Below are 23779 nucleotides of genomic sequence, written 5' to 3'. Positions count from 1 at the left end.
CACAAAACAGAGAGCGAGAGCTACAAAACTATTTACAGGCCAAACAGAGGAAAAAAAGTTAAATGAATACATGACTAAATAAATAAATAAAATAAAATAAATGCATAGAGCATGCATACAAACTGGCCTGTAAGAGAAAAAAAAAAAAATTCCAAGTAGAGTTTGGTTGATTCCTGGAGCCAGGATTACATTTCAGCCACCAACAAACGATGGACAGGACCATCATCTGAAAAAGAAAACACACCAGAAATCAACACCACGCAATGAAAACACCTCCTCAGTCTACGCATGGAAAGATGTGGCTGCAGCACAATCAGTGTTATTAATGAATAATAAAGTCCTGTAGAAAACTTCTGCCCGGAGAGGTCGCTAGGGGGCGTCTGATGAAGTAGAAGAACTAAAGGGAGCTCCTTACTATAAAACAGTCATCTTTTACAGTCCTCCACAATTATTACACAGCTCCATTCCTGGTAAGTCAAGATCAATCAGTAAAACTTTGCTGCTTTAGATTTGCCATTATTTGTATCTATTTTTCTTCTTTTATAATCATATGTTTCTTCGAACACCATGCCAAGGCCTCCAAGTAAGAAACGAGCTCCACAGGGCCTTGTACTCACCAAGACCATTGATGGGGTGATCCGGATGCCATAACATTGGAAAGCATTCAGCAAGTTATTAGAAGGGAGATTGACATTCTGCGAACGGAAATCAAATCGGCAATTGCTCCACTGCAGACTGCACTGTCATCAAATATCAGTTACAGCAGTTGTAAATATCGATGGACATGATCTTAAAGGTCCACAGGTTCCAGGTAAAGGAGCAGATTCATTCAGAGGAAGCAGAGTTCAAATTTTCCCAGACTTCAGTGTGAATATCATGAAACGGAGAGCCTCATACGACGATGTGAAAAATCTGAGGGCAGCCTGTATGGTTTTATCTGGCCCGACTGCGTAAATCCTTCAATGGGACAGACCAGGTATTCCTAACGCCACAAGCAGCAGAGAAATTCTTCATGAAGGAAATCCAATCACAGCTTAATACATGGCTAAGTCTTTACTTAACAATAAGGACCTGTGAATGATCTGTTTAAAAGTGTGTTGGAATTCATGCTGACGTTTTTATCTACTGTGCCTTTTGTTGCCTTATAGACTGGAATTAAAATGCATTAAAATATTTTTTTTTTCATTTATCTACACATCCTAACCCACAACTTCCAAGTGAAAAAAATATTCAAAAGATTTGTAGAAAATTAATTAAAAATAAAAACTGAAATAACTTGTAGGGATAAGTGTCCACCCCCCAATGTAATAGCAATCCTAAATTAGCTCAGGTGTAACTAATCAGTTAAGTGGTCTCCACCGGTGTTAAATTGTAGTGATTCACATTATTTCAGGATAAATTTAGCAGTTCCTGTAGGTTCCCTCTGCTGGGTAGTGCATTTCAAAGCAAAGACTCAACCATGAGCACCAAGGCGCTTTCAAAAGAACTCCAGGACAAAGCTGTTGAAAGGCACAGATCAGGGGATGGGTATAAAAAAATATCTAAGGCCTTGAATATCCCTTGGAGCACAGTCAAGATGATTATTAAGAAGTGGAAGGTGTATGGCACCACCAAGACCCTGCCTAGATCAGGCCATCCCTCCAAACTGGATGACCGAGCAAGAAGGAGACTGATCAGAGAGGCTACCAAGAGGCCAATGGCAACTTTGCAAGAGCTACAGGATTTTATGGCCAAGACTGGTCAAAGTGTGCATGTGACAACAATATCCCAAGCACTCCATAAATCTGGCCTGTATGGTAGGGTGGCAAGAAGGAAGCCATTACTCAAGAAAGCCCACCTTGAATCCCGTTTGAAGCATGCAAAACAAAAACACTCAGGAGATTCTGTAGGCATGTGGGAAAAAGTTTTGTGGTCGGACGAAACTAAAATTAAACTTTTTGGCCTAAATGCAAAGCGTTAAGTTTTTGGTGCAAACCCAACACAGCGCATCACCCAAAGAACACCATCCCTACTGTGAAGCATGGTGGTGGCGACATCATGTTATGGAGATGTTTCTCATCGGCAGGGACTGGGGCACTTGTCAGGATAGAAGGGAAAATCCTGAAAATGAGCAAAGTACAGAGAAGTCCTTGAGGAAAACCTGCTGCCCTCTGCAAGAAAGCTGAAACTGGGACGGAAGTTCACCTTTCAGCATGACAACGACCCAAAGCACACAGCCAAAGCTACACTGGGGGGGTGGAGACTTATCCAATTATGATCTTTCAGTTTTGTATTTTTAATATATAACTTTTTTCCCCTTAACAGTGTGGAGTATGGTGTGTAGATAAATGGAAAAAATCCTCATTTAAATGCATGAAACTCTGAGGCACTGACACAACAAAATGTGAAAAAAGTTCAAGGGGTTGTAGACTTTCTATAGGCACTGTGTATCTATAATTCAATTAAATGTGCATTATTGGCATGACAAACATCAGCAGTATTGCCAAAGCAAGTACATCACATATCATATGAACAATATATTTACAATAACAACAAAAAATAATAATGATGATAATTATGATATCAATAATAATTATGACCACTGGTATAATGTAATACAAAGCAGTGGTAGAAAGGTAAAGTAATGTATGCCTCTGTGCGTGTGCCTCAGGTTGTGGCTACATATTGGGCAGCCAGTGGTTCTGTGTGTCCCTCTCCCAGTAGGACTGCCAGTTTTTCTAGATCATTCAATTGTGTGAAGTGTGGGAGGGAAATAGTAATTTTTTAAAGGAATTTGACCCTTGTTTAGGAGTATTTCTCACAGTGTAGGAGAAAGTGTATCTCTGTCTCGACCTCTCCTGTCTCACAGTGACCACACAGCCGGTTCTCTCTGGCCAGCCAGGTCTGTCTGTGTTAACCTTTTTCAATGGCCAGGCTGTGGTCACTCACTCTGTACTTGGTCAGGATCTGCCTCTGCTTTGTATCTCTGACAGTGAAGAGATATTCTGCTAGAGTAAAGTCTCTTTTTTTTGTCTGATAACAATCAAGTTTGTTTGGGGTTTTTGTTTCTTTGTCCCAATGTTCCAAATAGAAGCTTTTGTTTTGTTTTACAGTTTGTTTGATTCTAATTGGCATTGTTTTTGCAGTGCTGTCCTGAAGCTGGTTAGTGTTAGTGTGTGTTAGTGTAGTGATCTTCAGGACCAGCTGGCTGAGGGGACTCTCCTTTTTGGGCTGAGCTTTTGGGTTAGCAGGGCCTTGTACTGGATGGAGTCTGACTGTTTAGATGCATTCAGAATTTTGGTGCTCTTTATTGCATGTTGGTGAGCAGAGCCTAATTCAGCCCTGCATGCATAGTTTGGTGTTTTTCGCTTTACCTGTAATGTGCTTTTACAGAATTCAACATGCAGGGTTTCTACTGGATGTTTATCCCATTTTGTAGTCTTGTAGTCTTGTTGACTGAGTAGACCCCGCACCTCACTTCCATATAGTACAATGGGCTGGATAACACTGTCAATATTTGTATCCAGATTCTAACAGGTATATTTATTTTGTATAGTTTCCTTTTGATGGCATAAACAGCTCTGCAGGCTTTTCTTTTAATGCATTCAGTCCCGGGTTAAAGCTCCCTGACGCACTGATGGTCAGGCCTAGGTATGTGTATTGGTGTGTTCTAGGGTGGAGTGAAGTGGGACCTGCTTCCTTGAGATCTGGCCTTTTTTGGAAGATCATAATTTGGGTATTTTTCATGTTTACTGTCAGGGCCCAGGTATGACAGTACTGCTCTAGCAGTGACAGGCTCTGCTGCAGCCCCTGTTCAGTGGGCGACAGCAGGACCAGGTCATCTGCATAGAGCAGGCATTTCATTTCTTTGTCATGTAGAGTGAGGCAAGGGGCTGCAGACTGCTCCAACACTGTTGCTAATTCATTGATGTAAATACTGAAACGTGTTGGACTCAAACTGCAGCCGTCTCACTCCATGACCCTGTTTGAAGAATTCTGTTCTTTTGTTGCCAATTTTTATTCTGCACTTGTTTTCTGAGTACATTGACTTTATTATGTCGTAAACTTTACCCCCTACACCGCTTTGTAGAATCTTGGGGGATTATTTTTTTAACCTGGGGGGGGGGTTTAGGTGATTTACAATGCTCTTGAAGGGGGCTGAAAACACGTACTGTCCCCGGATTGGTTGATGTCAGTCTACCGCACATTCTGTACGTACAAACGTATACCTCATTCACTGTAATGTAAGAGCGTCAGCGTTCGCACTGCTTAGTGCACGAAAAATACATCTTGCTCGTTGCCACTGAAAACAGTAGGCTAGATATTACATTAAATCAGCCACACACCTCATAAATACAAAATAACAAAAAAAAACGTAAATCAAAATGTCAAAGGATGAAAAATACAAACAAAAATATACAACACTTTGGGAAAGTGAACCCAACTCACTGAAAGGTGAGTTGGGGGCCATATGCTTAAGTTTAATGAATGTCTTGTGAAAAACAGTATAAGTGTTACTGTAATGAAAAAAAGTTAATGAAGAAATAGTATACTGTAAAATTAAAACAAGAACATTTTACGAGCAAGACATTTTTTTTTTGATAACATGAATGTGCCGTGAAAAATGTATTATTCATAAAATACATGCGCCTTACATTAAAAGAAAAGGTGCGAAATTAAGCTGCTGCAGTTCTTATTTTATAGTAGTATATTTTGTATAGGCCTAGAAACAAACATTAATTTCAGTGCGATTCCAAAAATTATATTAAGTTTTTAATTTAATTATGAATTTCAGTCGTGGCCAGATCTTTGAAAATAATCAACATAATGTAGACCCCAGGGAATTATGCACAGGAAAAAACAAAATGATGCAAGGAAAAATACAAAATTATGCAAAATTAACATTATATCCTTTACTACAACATTAAATCCTTTATTATTTGTTTACAAATTGAATTAAATATAACACTATTTTAACCTTCTTTAGAAATATGTACAGGTATTTTGTTTTTACATAGCACACAGCACATTTGTATCACAGAATCAACTGCTTTATCATTCCTTGAACAAAAAAGTGACCCATCAGGTGTAAATTTTAAAACTAAATGCAGTTATTAAATAAGGAAAATAAGGACTTTTCAGCAAAATTACCCTGCTGTGAATTAGATGCTCACAAGTGAAAAAAAACAAACAAACAAACTATTAAACAAAAGTACTGTGCAATGTAACAAAAAAAAAAAATATGCAGTTCTATTGGGTACTTCTCATACTACCATAGCACAGCAGGTACAAATTAAATAAAGCATCAAAGACTAATCAAAATGGTTTTATGTTGACTTGAAGTCTTTTTAAATTGCAAGATTGAAGTAATGGAAAACCGGCTCTTTTAGTTTGTCCTCCGAAAGAGAACACCTTCGATCAGAGAGAACAAGGTTGTACAGCGAGTTGCTGCGCTCAGCATCAGCTGTGTTTGTTAGAGCATGTATGTATCTAAAAGCTAATGTTTTTATATTCGGAAGTCGATCGGATGTTGCTGACCAAAACATGGCGATGTCGATTCCCCCTGACTGTTCAGCGCGCTGGATCGCATTGAGCGCCACCTTCCCGGTATACAAAGCAAACTCCTACTCTGGAATGTCACTGAAGCCAGGAACTGAAGCGGAATCCACCTTGACATGAGACATTACAGGAACTCTTCCGGGGTTGAAAATCTGTACGCATTTCAAGAACTTAATTGCGGGCTGCCCACTCTCAGTACCACTGATGGACCATTTTCAACAGTCTTAAGGGTTATTATGCGGCAATGCTTTATCATACGTGTTATGAGTAAAATTCCGCAGGCGCGTAATTGCGTAATTCCCCGGGGTGTAATAATGTATGTATCATAATCCTATGTTATATTTCGGCATATTTTATTTTAAACTTTAATATTTTTGTTTGCTATTGTTGTCAGGAAATTTCACACATTTTATAAAATGGAAACCATATACAGTAAATAAGCGAGTTGCAACATAAACTTGTAACTACATTTTACAAATTTATTGAGGTTGAAGTGGCAAATGCAGACTCTTTGCCAAACCTTATCATTAAAACACTACATGCTGATGGATTAAAAATCGACCATTTAATTGGCATTGGTGTGGATGGTGCAAATGTGATGGTAGGACAACATTGTTCAGTGTCATCGATGCTTAAAGAGATGTGCAGTCATTTAGTTGTAGTGAGGTGCGTTTGTTATTCTCTCCATCTAGCAGCAGAAAAAGCTTGCAGTGTGCTTCCAAGAAACCTGGAGTTTCTAGTTCGGGAATCTTACAACTGGTTTGTTCATAGCAGCAAGAGGCAACATGAATACAGGCAACTATTTGATGTCCTAGGAAATGAAAGATGCATCAAACTGGCTAACAATAGATGGCTTTCAAGACATGAGTCAATATCTGTAAATTTAGATTAATGGGATACCCTTAGGCTTCACTTCATGCTGGCCAAAGACAAGGAAAGATGCTACACAGCTGATCAGCTTTACCAAATGTACAATAACCGAACTTGTAAGATGTACCTAGTGTTTCTGAACGGAATACTAAAAGATGTGACCAGGGTAAATACATTCTTCCAAAGTGATAATGTTGAGCAAATTAAATTACTTGAAGACGTTACAGACCTTTACATGTCTTTACTGACTAAGATTGTTGTGCTGGCTCAGCTTCAGACCGTGAAAAGGAATGAACTGGTAAACTACAATTTCAAAAATTACATTATGCTAATAACAGCCATCAATTTTGGATACGAATTCACCTTGGAATGTGGGAATGCTGAAAATAATAACCTTCTAACTGAAGTAAAGGAACATTGTAAGGAATTCCTTGTAAGTCTCTATACTGAGATTTAAAAAACGACTGCCAGACAATATTTCGACACTTGAAAAAATAACAATGTTGCATCCAAATGTTGCCACCTCTCAGGTACGGCCAAGCATCACTGAGCTTGCAGTGGCATTTCACTGGATGTCTACGAGGGCTTGAGAGGTGGTGAAATTGGGAGTGAGATATTAAGAATGACACTAGATGATAGGATTTCTCCGGTTGGTTAGGAGGCTTGAGAGGGGTGAGAGATTTGGGAGTTTAAGAGTGAAACGAGTTTGAGAGGGATGGCGAGATTGGGGATGGAGTTTGGGAATGGTGCTTAGTAACACTGAGGTTAGATACTGATAGCAGGACCAGATAGGGGGACGAAGAGTTTTCCCTTGTCGTCGGGTCAGGCAGCATCCTCTGGCTGCTGGGCGTTTAGTGGAGCAAGAGACAGGAAGGGGACGAACAGGCCTGGAAGGCTTAGCGCATAAGGAGCAGAAGAATATGATGTGGCCTGGGGTCCCCTCAGGCCGGCGAGGAACAGCTGGGCGGCAGTGGTTGAGACGAGAGGCTCACCCGGACAGCCGGGGGAGTGAGACTCTCTTCCCCCCCAAAAGAGGACCCCCGGCTCCCTGCAAGAGATCGCAGAGCCGCACACATAGACAAAAGCTAGAAGAAAAGAGAAAAGACAAATGATGTTAGTAGACAACCTATGCCTATGAGCCATACGCACTGTGGAGAGGAACCCCCCCCCCTGCAGGGAGGAAACTTCTTGTGGGCCTGGCGGAGAGGGCACCCCCCACTCCAGGCAAGCTAACGAGCGCTTGGTGAGCTGTGGCGATGTCTGCAGTGGATGATCTAATATAAAGTTCAACAGCTAAAGAGATCCAGCACCCCATAGACTTAATCAAGTGTTGATTGATTCCTGCCCTGACCGCGGAGGCAGCTGCTCTGATCTGGAATGAATGGGGGAGAAATAGTTTGAAGCCCGATCCGTGACAAGAGGGTGCATAAACGGGATGAGAACCAGTGTCTCGTAAGTTTAGATCTGGAGCTGTCAATGAAGAGGGGATCCAACGGAAGACACGGAATGGACCGTTTTCTGAAGATCTGATGTGGAGGATAAAGTGGTTTCCTGGGATTTGAGAGAGATCGGACCGCTTGAGGCCTAGAGCTGGGAAGCTGGAAGTTGATGGAGTTGAGAATTCTGCACAGCGGAGAAATCCAAAGGTGGCGGTCAGGCACAGGGTTTCCATGACTATGTCGTTGAATAGGTTGAAGCACCCTATCTGGAGAGCAGTGATGAGACAAAGGAGAAGGTCTGTAGAGATTGGTTAACTTGATGGAGAGGAGGGGAGCAGGCTTTTCTCCATGCCTCTGAGTGTCCTCGCTAGAGATCCGCCATCTCTAGAACGGACGAGAGGAGATAGATTGAAGGCAAAATTGATACTGAATGCCCGCTAGGTAGCATCTAAATAGAGGAGGGGGCTAAACATAGAGACAGCCTGAGGTGAGTGATGAAGGCGAGGAGGTGCTGTAGGTTGAAAGAAGTAAGAGACCTGTTTTTGCTCGCAAATGTGAGTAAATGAAGACCAGGCAGTCGAGTAGGAAGAACAGGTAGATGGGGCGAGAGCATACTCCATGAATCCACATGCTGATTGAAGGAGGCCGGAGAGAGAGTTATTCAGTTGAATATTGTTTTGCTGAAGGGTGGTACGAGACGAGGGATGGGGTCTGCTCCTGGGACCAGGTTGCAGAACTTCTGGATCTTGATGTAACTGTCTGTTTTGAAGTCCTGATGAATAGGAGGAAGTTATTTCCGGGGACTTGAGTGAGGTCAAAGCGCCGCAGGCTGATGGCTGGGAAACTGGAGATTCCGATGAGGTTGGTTGTCTTGATGGAGAGGAGGATGCAAGACTCTCAGACGGACCTCCGGGATTGAAAGGAGCGGGGCGGGGGGGGGGGGGGGGGGGGGGAAGGGGGGGGGGTGGCATGGGGATGGAGGAGAAACTGATGCTGGATACCTGAGAGATAATTCCTGATGGAGAAAGGGGCCAGGTTAAGTGATAGCCTGAGGTCTGTCATAAAGGCAAGGAGGTGCTGAAGGTTATAAGTGGTGAGAGAGATACTAATCTGGGCACAGAATGTGTTGAAGGGAGACCAGGCAGTAGAATAAGAAGAGCAAGTGGAAGGGGCGAAGGCAATTCTCCCTGAAGCTGCAGGCCGACTGCCTGCAGAGATCTGAGGGAGTAGAGGATGGAATGCTGTCAATAGACCTAAGGCCGCTGCAGAACCTGAGAGGATGGGAATGCGTTGCTCGGAGGCTGCTGCAAAACCTATTGATTTGATCAGGAGCAGTCTAAGAGTGTATTGTCTATTGCGGGGTAGGATGACGCTTGACTGAAATGTTGATAATCGTAGCACATAGTTTCCGTATGTGACTGGTAGCACAATTGAATGAAATGGACTTTGAAAGTTATATTAAGTGCCTTGATGGAGTTGGGGGCAAATGAGGAAGTGCAAATCCAGGAACAAGAAGGTTGCAGGAATGGCCTGATGCAGGGAAGCTGGAAATTAATGTGACGGTGGATTCTTAACACCTCAGAAAGCTGATAAGCTTGGCTTCATGACGAGGTCCTCGAGGGGATGGGGTTTGGATTTGAAAAATTCAGGAGGGTACTGAGAATCCCTTGGAATGACAATGAACTGCAGGAATTGATAGAAAGTTTGAAGTGTGCAAGATTCGCAACTCAGCTTAAATTATATAGAGCTTGTGGTGTTATGCTGCCATCTAGAGGTTGTGATTGGAATTGAAACTATTGGCTTCAGTGAAGCAGGGTAGCATATATTTGGTTATTGCGATTAAAATCCTTGTCTTTGTATGAAACATTAGCTTTAGAACAGTTAGTGATGACATAAGTAAGTTAACGTAAAGCTCTTGTTACACGAGTCAATGCGCTGACAACATCAATTGTAGCAACGTGTTGCCTGTGACGTCACCACGGGGGATTTGACATGTTACACGATACAACTAACAGGCAACTCGCATTCAATACAAATTGCCTTTAATCCAAGCAATATCCAATCATTTTTAAGAACTACGTCACGTGGTTCTGGTTTTCAGGTCACATACTTACAAATACCAAGCATTAGTACAACTATTTAGTATTACTGTCATCTTTAAATAATTGAACAACTAATAATTATAATAATAAAGTAGTAACGTTTACAGAATAAAAGCAAATAAGCCAAATATGTAAAACTCAATTTAACATACAGTACTACACGTAGATAAAAAATGAACGATAATTCTTTATTTCTTTAAATGCTGTAAAATATATATCAGTCATAATAATAATAAAAACACTGCCTTTTATGATTATATTGTCACAATATAATTATTTTCGTTTCGTACAGTAATCCAAGGGCAGTGATTATGTCTAATAGAGACATTTCAAAATAAATTAACTGATAACGTGAGTTGCCGCTCAAAAGATAAAGACAACAAAACTTAATTTTTTAAAATACTGCAGAAAACATCTGCCAGTCTTTATAAAAATAAAGAGATGTAGCATTTCATATGAATGGCATCTAGTTTAATTTAGTAGTGTTAAGAGTTGTAATGTTCTTATCTATAACAAAAACATTGTCAATGTAAAAAATCAAGTTAGAAAAACACAACAGTCGTTTAAAGGGGTGATATCAAACACAAAAGCCCAAGTTAGGAGAAGCAATTGGGGCAACCTTGTCAAGCATCAAGCAAATATGAATTGGAAAGGTGCTGGGGCCCAGGATTCACACAATTGTTGCTTCTAACTTGGCTTCTTTTTTTCATCGCTCCACTTTACATTGAAATGCTCATTCCCTTATCAGCTGGGTTTAACCAGAATGAAGATGCTAAGACACATGTGCCAAGGAAAGTGCTCAACACAGACTGACGTGTTTTAGGTTATCCTTACAAGATTTCCATTACACGAGAGTAGATGTTAAAACTTCATGCTGATTTGAACTCGGCTCTCGCCAAGATAAGCACCAACTAAGACGTAGCTTTACAGTAAACTAATGTGATCCATATGTGCCTCCATCCATTTACATTTCCTTCCATATGATGATGTAGATATCCTTCTGTCTGGTGTTAATGGCTGAAGTGTAATGCTGGCTCCAGGGATCAGCTTATTTTGCCTCCCTGGCGCATCAGCACACACAACGGCTGCGATGCTGGCTCCGGGGATCAACCAAAGTGCGGCCTCCCCAGCGCATCAGCATGACAACCGTCTGGATTGAGCTAAGTAGGGGACATCTCTGGGGTTTTCAAGTGGGCACCTTCCATCCTCAGTGTTTCGTCGACTAGCCCACGACACCTCAAGAGGGCTCAACGGTGATTCTGGCGTCCCAGCATCACCCCCCTCCGTCCCCCACTCAACACTACTACAGAGAGAAAGACAGACAGGGAATGGGAGAGGCGCCATCACAGGCGCAGACAAGTATGCTTTGGGAAGACACACGGACAACATGCAGGTAAGGCACAGGTAGATCAGGGCACACATGGACAGACATTTAGCCCATACATACAAGAATATGTAAAAGAGCATGAAGCAATATCTTTCCAACAATGAAGATGATGAACAAGACCAATAATGGCAATGAGTACAAGAGATAATGAGAATGCAGGGTAAGTGTATGGGAAGTGACAGTTGATGGGGTAGGCATTGCAGATCCAGGGCTGGGGTGTTGGAGCATTTCTTTTGGTTGTGCATTGTCAATGTTTTTTTGTTGCAGATGTGACTTTTGAGCTGATAAGGGAATGGTCATAATGCCCTTGAAGTTGTACAAAGAGCATTTCAATGTAAAGTGGAGCGATGAGAAGCAACAATTGTGTGAGTGTTGGGCCCCAGCACCTTTCCAATTGTGCCTATTTGCTTGATGCTTGACAAGGTTGCCGCAATTGCTTCTCCTAACTTGGGTTTTTGTGTTTGATATCACCCCTTTAAACGGCTGTTGTGTTTTTCTAACTTGTTTTTTTAAATTGACAATGTTTTTGTTATAGATATCACTTCTTTTTTTACTTGATCAAATAATGAATAAAGCAAGGGAAAGATAGGTGTACAGGCGGTGTTTATAGATAAGAACTCAACTTTATTATGAATATTGTGTTATGTTTTAAGCAACATACTACGACAGTGTTCATTATGGTAATTGTTTGATTATTAGTTTTCAAATGTTTAGTAAAACGTGACATATTGTTTGAACTTGTTAGTACTACAGGTGCAGCATGAGAAACTGCACCCCATGAGATAGTGCGGGCCTTCAGCGCCATTGACTTTACAATGTAGGATAGCTATACCTATGAGAAACTGCATCCCGTGCAATTGTGCACCCCTGCTTTATTATATTAATATTCACATTTAGCTGTTTATGTTTAATAAAATATGTTGTTTCACACTGTTAGTAATGCGAACAATTCATGTGATTTCCATTCCACGTTTGAATGTATGTTTGTGCCTTAACAAGTTTTTTTTTTTTTTTTTTTTGGGGGGGTTAAAGATGCTATTTAACGGTTGAGTAATCATTCTCTGTGTTTGATTACTTTTTTTAACAACAGACCTTGTAACGCAAACTGCATGTTTTATAAAACAAATATATACTTTTAAAAATGAAGACAATTGTAAAATAGTTATACTAATATACATGCATTTCATTAGCTATTCAGTATGATTAGAATAAAGCATCAGGTTTACTAGTGTTGCCAGCGATTACATTAAAACAAATCAAATAAAAAAAGCACCTCCGCCTCTATTTACTGTGTTTTTATTCCACAGAGACAGGGAGAATGGAGACAGGAGAGACGATGAAAAAAACATTGGGTTAATTGCAGCGTGGCAGATTTTTGTCCACTTGATAGGTGAATTGCAATGTTCTATTTCCAGCAGTAGGTTTAACTGCGTTTTTTCCAACCTCGGAGTAACACTATATGAATCTATTGCAATGTCAGGTAAAGTTATTAAAATACATAAAGCTGTTGGAAATATATTTTAAATTAATCAATTTGCAGTTGAAAACATTAGATGTATTAATAACTATTGCAAACAATAGGTACTGCAGCTCATGCTGTGCCTTAAACTATGTAATTGTAGATTGTTGTATTGTGCACAAATTCTTACTTTCGTGAATACAGTTTATATCTATTTTCTGTTGAAATTGATATTTTAATATTTGTTTGCTGGAACGTATCAATTGTTCATTTATTTACAGCATTCTTCAATAAAACAAAAGGTGTTTTCATAGCTATGAGATACTGCACCCCTTACAAAAGATGTTTTCATAGTTGAGATACTGCACACCCCCAGAAAATGTTTTTAATAGCTATGAGATACTGCACCCCCTCCAAAAAAGTGTTTTAATAGCTCCAAGATACTGCATCCCCACAGAAAAGGTGTTTCATAGCTATGAGATACTGCACCCCCTCAGAAAAGGTGTTTCATAGCTATGAGATACTGCATCCCCACAGAAAAGGTGTTTCATAGCTATGAGATACTGCACCCCCTCAGAAAAGGTGTTTCATAGCTATGAGATACTGCACCCCCTCAGAAAAGGTGTTTCATAGCTATGAGATACAGCTCCCCCACGGAAACGGTGTTTTAATAGCTATGAGATACTGCACCCCCCCCAGAAAATGTTTTTTTTTAATAGCTATGAGATACCGCACCCCCTCAGAAAAGGGTGTTTTAAACTCATTTTATTGCTGAATGAGATTAATATCAATGAATATAATTTAAATGTTAACCTATAGGTGGGGTTCAGGGGGCGGAGCTAGGCACCAACAACCTATCATCTGCTGTCATCAATTAAATCTACCTTATTTAAACATTAGTCACCTCTACCTCGCTGTCTTGTGTTTTCTCGTTTTTGGCTTAAACCTAAGCGATTTCAAGACCCATCTACTTTTGCGTACCTCAATAATGGAGTACTTACAGCAGTTGTCATCGGATTCAGAGGATTCCCAGGATTTTCTGTCATTAACAGATCATTCTCCTTCAGCTTCAATCCAGGGTCCATCCAGTCTCCGTTTTTTCTCCCCTTCTGGTATTTCAGTTACATCTGATCAGGCTCCTGATCAGGCTCTTGACCAGGTTCCAGTTCAAATGCTGCCTACCGTTCCTGCCACCCAAACATCAAATCTGCGGCGATCCAAGCGTCTTCGGCCTCAGGACGCCCCTCCGGATCGATTGTTTTGGAAGGACTGGCCCATGAATAAATTGATAAAAACCCTCCTTAAAAATGGTAATGCGATTCCGGCAGGGAGTGATAGAGAGTCTCTTTTCATTCTCTATTGCAATTCAGTCTCAGCAGAACCAGTCTTTCCTCCTAAAAAACATAATCAGCCGCGCCCAGCCATTCAGCGTCCTAAAACAGACAGCAGGCAGTCTATTCCGGATCTAACCACCCCCACAACTAGCACCGCTAACCAGCAGCCAGCCATTGAAATCCAACATTCACAAATATTCAACGAGATAAAATCATTTATGCAGCCTTTTTCCGATACTCTATCTTCGGTCAGTTCTCAACTGTCGGATCTAGAAAAAAGGGTGTCTATTATAGAACAGGGAAAACAATCTACAGCGCAGTCATTAATTTCAGCATCAAATACTGCAGCGCCGCCTACAGCTTCTTCCGGTCCAGCCCTAATTTCAGCCAGCGAAGCAGATCCTCCAATATTCAACCTCGCCACTGCATCTACATACGGATCCTCCTCTCCAACTGCAGCGAGACATCACACTATATCTCCACAAATCAGACATGTCATTCTCGAAGGTAAGGACATTAATCTTGTTTCACTATTAATGACGACTTCAGAATTCTTGGACCATAGAGTAGTCGATTGTGGAGAATTGGCGGTAACTCTAAAATCCAGAGATCCCAGACTGCTTAAAAATCTTACATTAGGGGAGTTTGTCCTTGCTTTCTCCATATTCAGAGATGTGTTATGCTCAATATATCCTAACCGCAGAGCTGAATTGGAATCTTAAGAATATTACATCGTGGAGCTGTCTGTCAGATACGGAGGGACTATGTTTTATGAGTATCATAAAGCATTCTCTGCAAAAGCAGCAGCGATATTGGCAGCAGATAATCACATCATCAATTGGGCAAAACCTGATCCAGATCTATTTAATAGAATTTTTGGTGGTCTAAGGGCTAATGCATGTGGGGTCTGCGCTTCAACAGCTCATTCAACAGCCCTCTGCCCTAAAGCTGCAATTGCATCAACTTCTAAAGCACCCGGTTTCGCCGCTAATTCATACAGATCTTCAGTACCTAATCCTATACATTCTTCAGCTCCCCTCGATCAATCTACAAGGAAAGACAAATACGGGCGCAGTATTAGATTTTCAGGAGGAAGACAAATCTGCAACAATTTCAATACTGGCTTCTGTTTCGAACAGGCAATGCAATTTTATCGACATGTGCAGCAATTGCGGTGACGCTCACTCTAATACAATCTGCCCTTTAAAACGCAAGTGACTTTCCCCGATGCTCACCGTCTTTACTCCTATAAACATCCTGGCGTTATCAAGTAAATTACAGAATCATCCCGACAGTAACTTAATTAATTACCTGATCGACGGATTAAAAAATGGTTTTTCAACCGGTCTTACTCAAATTCCTTCTTCCTCGTTCCAAAGCAAAAATCTTTATTCAGCGACTCAAGATCCACAATCAGTGCAGTCTCTCATCGAAAAAGAAATTAAAAAAGGATTTTTGTCGGTCCATTTTTAGCTCCTCCTTTTCCAGTATATAGAATTAATCCTATCGGCATTGCCACGAGGAAAATGTCAGGAAAAAAGCATCTCATTATTGATTTATCAGCACAACGGGGGTCAAGCACCAGCAGCACTAACTCATTAATTCCCCAAGATCAATTTTCCCTGCATTACATCACTATTGCAGACGCAATACATTCAATTAAATTAGCAGGTCATGGTTCCTGGTTAGCAAAAGCAGATATATCAGACGCATTTAAAGTAATGCCAATCCATCCTTCTCTCCGTCACATGTTTGGTATATGCTGGGAAGGGAAGTTTTATTTTGCCACTCAATTGACTTTCGGCTGCCGCAGCAGCCCGAAGATATTTGATACCCTGTCGGAAGCATTATGCTGGATTCTTCTTAATGTCTATCATGTCCCGTTCTTGGTCCACTTGCTGGATGATTTTTTAGTAATTTCTCCTCCTTCAGATGCACCAGCAGAAGCGATTTCCAATCTTAAAAGCTTATTTTCTGAAGTTGGCGTTCCGCTTTCAGAAGAAAAATCAATCGGTCCCCTTCATTCTTTGGAATTCCTTGGAATCATTCTAGATACAGAAAAGTTTGAATCCCGCCTGCCTGAGTCTAAACTTAACCATATTCGTTTGCTCATTCAGGATTTTCAGATCAGTAAAACAATTAAAAAACGGGCACTGCTTTCATTGCTGGGTTACTTTAATTTTGCAATACGTATCATTCCACAGGGGAGGACGTTTATATCTCGGCTGCTAGTGCTGGCATCAACAGCAAAAAATCTGGACTCCTATTTAAATATCTTTTCAGAAGCTAGGAAAGACATTACAATGTGGTCTGCGCTTATTCAGCACTGGAACGGTCTCTCTATGTTTTATGATGATTTCATTTCAGCTCCTCACGATATGGCTTTATTTACTGATGCCTCATCTCTGGGATTCGGAGGTCTATTTAATAATCAATGGTTTTGCAGTACATGGCCTGAGGAAATCGAGAACATATCTCCTCATCTAAAATCCACAGCTCTGCTAGAGATATACCCAATAGTAGCAGCTGCCCAGCTATGGGGTCATCTCTGGTCTAAGAAATCAATACTATTTTACTGTGATAATTCAACTACAGTGCATATTATAAATAAAGGACGTTCCTCCTCCGCTCTTATAATGCAATTGCTGCGGCGGCTAGTATGGATTTCAGTCTCTAATAACTTCCTAATACAAGCTCGCCACCTACCGGGCATTTTTAATAATGCAGCTGATGCTCTTTCCCGTTTACAGATTTCCAAATTCCACAGTTTGCTGCCCTCAGCTCTGCAATATCCAGCAGCAACGCCACAGTTCAATCAGCTGATTTTCAACTAAATCCAACTATTAATAAACTTCTTAATTCAGCTCAAGATTACATGGCATCAGCACTTGTCCCATCTACCAGATCCTCGTACTCTACAGGTTGGACATGTTATGTAACTTTCTGTTTACAAAGCAGGATTAATCCTACTCCATTCAACCAGGACTGGATCATGGCGTTCATAGTGCATGCAAAGGACTCTCTACATCTGGCACCAGCTACAATCAGACTATATTTGTCAGGAATTCAGCATCAATTTCGCTTGATGTCCATCAATTCCCCAACTCTATTATCAATTCCAGCGGTTCGTCTCCTTTTACGAGGAATTTCCAAGTGCTCTCCGGCTCCTCCTTCTGCTCGCCTGCCTATTTCTATAGACATTCTCAGTAAATTGATTTCAATTCTCCGCCACGGCTGTTTTTCTCCATTTGATTATTTAACTATGGAAGTCATATGTCTATCTGCATTTTTTGGATTTTTGAGATGTTTGTTTATCAATTCAAGCCGGTCCATTGTATCAAGGCATTGGTTTTCAACACACCTTTCCATTGTGGTATCCAGAGCAGGTCTTCCTTTGCAATTCTACACTCCTCATTCATTTAGAATAGGGGCAGCTACTTCAGCCGCAAAAGGCAACATTAACCAGCATTTAATTAAAAATATGGGGCGCTGGACTTCATCAGCAGTTGAAAGTTATATTCGTTCTTCATCATCTGAAATATCCTCCGCACATCAGTCCATTGCTAGTATGTCCGGAGTGGGGACGACCTTTCTGCCTGAGCCACCAAAGATTTCCCCCTAAGAAATAAAATTAAAGAAAGGGTTTTTTTTCTTTCCACTGTGCAGAGGGTCTTCACATAGTCATTAGGGTACAGTCTACTAACCCCTTTGTCACGTTAAGCGTTTGTTTTCTTTCGTCTAAATGTTTTCTCTTTTCTTCTTTCTTATGCATTGGCGGTTCTCTCTTTTTTCTTCATGTTGCGTCAGCGGGGAGCCGGGGGTCCATCTTTTGGGGGGTTAGTGATTCCACATTCTCCAACCCTTTGTTAAGCTCCGCTTCATTTACCTCATAGAGGAGGGTTCTCCATGAGTCAGAGGGGACCCCCGGCCAAACCCTTCCATCTGCATGTATGTTTCTTTTGGGATTCTTCTTTCAGGTCTGATGCCTCTATGTGAGGGTCCCCAAGCGGTGGCATCCCTCGTGTTTGTCGGGTCTCCTCAAAGACGGTGGCCCCTCTCCTGTTTGTTGGGTCTCCTCAGCGACGGAACCCCCCTTCTATTATGTTGGGCTTCAAAGAGGTGGAACACCACGCATTATATGTTTTAACAAATACTAACTTTATGTTTTCTTTCCGGTTCGCGAGCCTCTTCGTATGTCGGGTAACCTCAAAGACGGTGGCCCCCCTCCTGTTTATCGTGTCTATCGATCAAGTAAATGTTGGGCCTGGAAGAGGCGGAGCCCCTCTCTCCATGTGTATATGTTTACTAACTCTGTCAATAAACACTATCAGGTGGCATAGCTCCACCCCGTGAATATATCTTTATGTATGCAAGCACTCTTGCCTTCTCAGTATTTGGATAATGACATCACTGTTAAAATTCAAGTTTGAAAGATTAGGATTTAAAACTATGTTGCATTTCATATTTTGTTATATATTGAATTAGAATGTTGCAAAGAAAAAGCTGCTTATTTGCTATGCATGGTAAAGTGCCTCTGTGATTTTTCATGGCTGGCTACGGCCCTGGTGTTATTGGAATGTGAACGTTGTTTTTTGTAGTTATACTTCGGAAACATGAACGTCTTCAGGCTCGGGTGTCATGAAGGAGAAGATGGACATTTATTGCAACACTAAGATCGAGCACAACACAGTGGATTTTATTACAAGTGCCTGTATCTGCGCCTCATCATTCCTCCTCTTCTTATATCAAAACTTCATAGCAACCTAACAGCAGTCATTGCAAATGTGTAACCGTAACGGTAAACACAACGCTGCATTACATTAGACTGCTAATGATGATTGAAAAATGCATGTTTCCCTATGTGACCGGGTCTTACGTCAGTTGCGTGGATAGCCGCTGTTTACAACACAGAGAGACACTGGGGGGGTGGAGTTGAAACGCCGGCACAGGCGCGCAGGATTTATTAATACAAACAGAAACGAATGTAAAGGTGGTCATGTGACGTTATCAGCCATGGTAACGCACAGAGGACACATACAGCAAGCTGTACAAAAGGCAAAATAAAACACAGTACAAAAACTACAAATAAAAGGTGCCCCAGAGGGCGAGCGCTAGCCTTATAAACGAGGCGTCCCGCTCCAGGAACCGGCTACACTACGTAACCCTCGCTATACATCACATGGGATCACAATCCCCTAACTAACCTACTCATGAGCCGGTATTCATACAACGACTCTTGGTGCTTCATACGGCCTTGGCTGGGCATTGCCTTCACAAGCACCGCTTGCAGTCTCAGGGTTGCGTAGCTGTTGTTCCTGCAGAGCTGACCCTCTCCTCCCAAGTATCACGCCGCTCCCCTCTGGCATGGTGTTACAGTCGCCTCGAACCATCTCCCGCGGATGCTTTTGAACTGACGGACACTCGGTCAAGACCCGCCCACCTGCTGATTGAGGTCCAGCACAGCCAATCACCTGCTGCCCTTCCCCTCAACCAAACCTAGCAGGCAGCAAGTCTCAATCGAGCACCCGTCTGTAAAACAATAATTCAATTAAACAAATCAACTCCAAAACGACACACAATAAACCCATTTCCCCATACAAATGATACCAACACTAAATACACGTGCAGGGCAATCGCCCTGCTACACCCCTCATTCTACATTTATCACAAAACGAGATTGAGTGCAGTTTGCTTCATTGTTTACTTTTGTTTCATATTTGTTATCATGACTATGAAAACACCTTTTCTGAGGGGGTGTGGTATCTCATAGCTATGAACACACCTTTTCTGAGGGGGTGCAGTATCTCATAGCTATGAAAACACCTTTTCTGAGGGGGTGCAGTGTCTCGTAGCTATGAAAACACCTTTTCTGAGAGGGTGCAGTGTCTCGTAGCTATGAAAACACCTTTTCTGAGGGGGTGCAGTGTCTCGTAGCTATGAAAACACCTTTTCTGAGGGGGTGCAGTGTCTCGTAGCTATGAAAACACCTTTTCTGAGGGGGTGCAGTGTCTCGTAGCTATGAAAACACCTTTTCTGAGGGGGTGCGGTATCTCGTAGCTATGAAAACACCTTTTCTGAAGGGGTGCAGTGTCTCATAAGCAGGCTGGAGACAGTTCAGCAGCGTGAGTTGTCAGCACATCATAACCAATGTGTAGTTCAGAGGGTTGCAGCTCAAGCTTTTTGGTTGACCAGTCGATTTGATTTGATACAACTTTAATGTTGTAATTAGCATCATTAAACCATCTCAGTTTCATAAGTTTAATCAACAATTTTTTTTTTACCTAGACATTCCTGTCGCTGCTTGGAGGTTGTAGCTACATAAATGTTTCATCAAACAAAGACTTCACCCTCGCTAAACTAGTCATATAAAATGAATAATGTCTGTGATGATTAATTATGTGTTTGCATTATAAGAGCACTACTTAAAATGGAGACAATTCACTTTATTCTGCGCGTTAAGTTATTCGCTGGAGTGAAAGAAGTCTTAAAAGTTAATCAGCTTGTTTTAATTTTTAAGAAAAACAATCGGCATAAAACTTATTTAAAAGCAGGTACATCGTCAGAAAAAATAGCGGAAAACGATATTAAATTGACAGTAGCCTACTTCACACATCAATCACACGTTATAAGTAAATAGTAAAGATGTTGAAAAGCACAGCGGGACTCAGGGATTCATGTGCGCCCTGGATAAGGGCGTCTGCTAAGAAATAAATAATAATAATAAAATAACAACGGATTAAATGCATTTTGTTTTGCGGTAAAGCAACGTGTAAAAGAGCCGAGATCAATAATTATTACTATGCTTTTTTTACCGAGGCCCGTGCCTCTGGTGCCTTAGCTGGCTAAATATTACTTTACACTGACTCTGACTCACAATGTGTCCCTAAAATTGAACTCAACTGTACCTTATGAAGTATATTAAGTACTACATGTACACATAAGATTCACATTTTTATGTTTTAATGCATGCTGAAATAAAAATAAAAACCATGAATTTCACACAAATATATAATCGTTAAACACCTACAATGGAAAGATGTGCACTCGCAGTACTCGTGTACCGTATTCTATTTTCCTGTGTGATGTCAGATCGGGACATGAATTGCATCAAAATAAAGGGGATGAATTGCTATTTAATACGTTAATAGTACATAAGACGTTAGTGAGATATTTTGATTTTAAACACAAAGTTTAGTTGATAAAGGAAGGGGATGCAGTATATCATACTCTGTTGTTCAATGACATGTTTGGTCACGTAACTGTGCACTATCTCATGGGATGCAGTTTCTCATGCTACACCGGCCCCCTTTGCTAATGACATAAGAACATAAAACATAAGAAAGTTTACAAACGAGAGGAGGCCATTCAGCCCATCTTGCTTGTTTGGTTGTAAGTAGCTTATTGATCCCAGAATCTCATCAAGCAGCTTCTTGAAGGATCCAAGGGTGTCAGTTTCAACAACATTACTGGGGAGTTGGTTCTAGACCCTCACAATTCTCTGTGTAAAAAAGTGTCTTCTATTTTCTGTTCTGAATGCCCCTTTATCTAATCTCCATTTGTGACCCCTGGTCCTTGTTTCTTTTTTCAGGTCAAAAAAGTCCCCTGGGTCTATACCTTTTAGGATTTTGAATGTTTGAATCAGATTGCGCGTAGTCTTCTTTGTTCAAGACTGAATAGATTAAATTCTTTTTGAATAGATTAATAGATTAATAGACTGAATAGATTAAATTAAACAATAAACTTTGCATCCCGCACAGAGGGAGAACACAAACGTAAAACACCATTAAGTGGGGTTGACATTGCAAGGGAGATTTCACAGTTATTATTTATTTCTTAGCAGGCAGCTTTTACCAGGTCAACTTACAATTGTTACAAGATATCACATTATTTCTTTTATATACAATTACCCATTTATACAATTGGATTTTTACTGGAGCAATCTAGGTAAAGTACTTTGCTCAAGGGTACAGCAGCAGTGTCCCCCTCCTGGGATTGAACCCATGACCCTCCGGTCAAGAGTCCAGAGCCCTGACCACTACTCCACACTGCTGCAGTTCCAATTGAGTGACAGTTTTCTAAGCATTATTTGTGAATGCTTATTCACCATTGCTACACCCTCTTAGAAATTTGACTCTTGCATATTTTTTTAAATTATTCATCATTTAATCATAAAATCACAATTTACAAGATTAAATACGCTACTATACCTCCTGGGCGCTGCCAATAGGGTCACACGACTGCGATACTGTATGTTGATTGGCTCAGAGGATGTCGGATTTTGCTAAATTAGAAGCCTGACGTATAGCGTGTTATGGAAAGAAACAATCATTTGAGTTGTATGTAACATGGCGTATATCGTGTTTTGAGGACAAAGGAATATCAGAAAGTAGGCACTGTGAGATGAATGATCCTGCTTTTACCTCATTTTCGGTGCGAATGGCATATATATCGCGTTTTGCATCTAAACTCATATATATATATATATATATATATATATATATATATATATATATATATGTTAGCTCAAAGAGCCAGCTGCCCAACGTTTCGATATGTTGTTCATATCTTTCTCAAGGGAGCCTGTGTTTGGATCAAAACATTGGAGGTATTTATAGGTTTTTGACAGCATGACAACTACTTGTTATTGTTTACATTCAAATCCATGATTTATTCTTACATGATGTCATGCTGTTCTATATATCGTGACGTCATTTTTACTTCTATCTTTGAATCTGTATTAACTCTAATTAACATTACTTTATATAAACTTATATTTTTATTATGTCATGCAATGCTGGCTCTGAGGATCAGTCTTGATTTGGCCTCCCCAGCGCATCAGCATGTACAACTTGTGAATGAATTTTGTTTATTTATTTAAATGTTATATATTTATTTAAGTTAATTAGTTCATTCTTTTCTGTTGAGTCCCGCTGGCATAATCGTGTTCAGTCTATTTATCCATTTACTTTCTTTTATTCTTCTATATGTCACATTGTCTAATTTGAGCTGTCCTAATACTACAAACTTTACATCATTTATGTCATGTCCCTGACTGGTGAAGTGCTGTACTATTGGTTCATTCATTTTTTTATTTCTAATTAATAAAAGGTGGTTCTGAATTCTTTTATATAAAGTAGTTCCAGTCTCTCCAACATATTTGATTTCATCACATTTTTCACAGGCTATTCCATAAACGACATTGCTATTTTTACAGTAGGTATTAGTTTTTAGTGGATATGTGGTGTTCTTATGTTTAATTATATTTTTACTTTTGTCTATGTATTTACACACTTTACATCTACTGATGCACATGTTCGTAGAACCTGTTTTGTCAATTATTCTTTTATGTTTACTGTTAACTAAAATATCACCTAAATTAGCTTCTCTTTTGAATGCTACAACTGGGGCCTTAAGAAATACTTTTTTTAATTTTCTGAATTATGTAGAATCCGCAAGTGTTTCCAAACTATCTTAGAAATATTGGGCAAAAGTTTAGAGTAAGTCATTACTAATGGGACTCTTTTGACCTTTTTATCTCTTTTTTTATAATCTAGTAGATCATCTCTTTTTAGTTTATCCACTTTTCTTAACTCCGTCTCTATAGTTCTTTCTTTGTATCCTCTTTTTTTAAGATTTGTTTTTAATACATT

At 40.4% G+C, this 23779-nt stretch overlaps 1 protein-coding gene across 1 annotated transcript in view; it reads left to right on the top strand.

Annotated features, from left to right (window-relative positions):
- Positions 1 to 23779, top strand: part of LOC131705040 (uncharacterized) — a 52735-nt gene that overhangs the window by 1891 nt on the left and 27065 nt on the right. The window lies entirely within an intron of this gene.

This window comes from Acipenser ruthenus, chromosome 34 (assembly GCF_902713425.1).
Source record: "Acipenser ruthenus chromosome 34, fAciRut3.2 maternal haplotype, whole genome shotgun sequence".
NCBI classification, from domain to species: domain Eukaryota; kingdom Metazoa; phylum Chordata; class Actinopteri; order Acipenseriformes; family Acipenseridae; genus Acipenser; species Acipenser ruthenus.
This window is presented reverse-complemented; position numbering and strand designations above follow the sequence as displayed.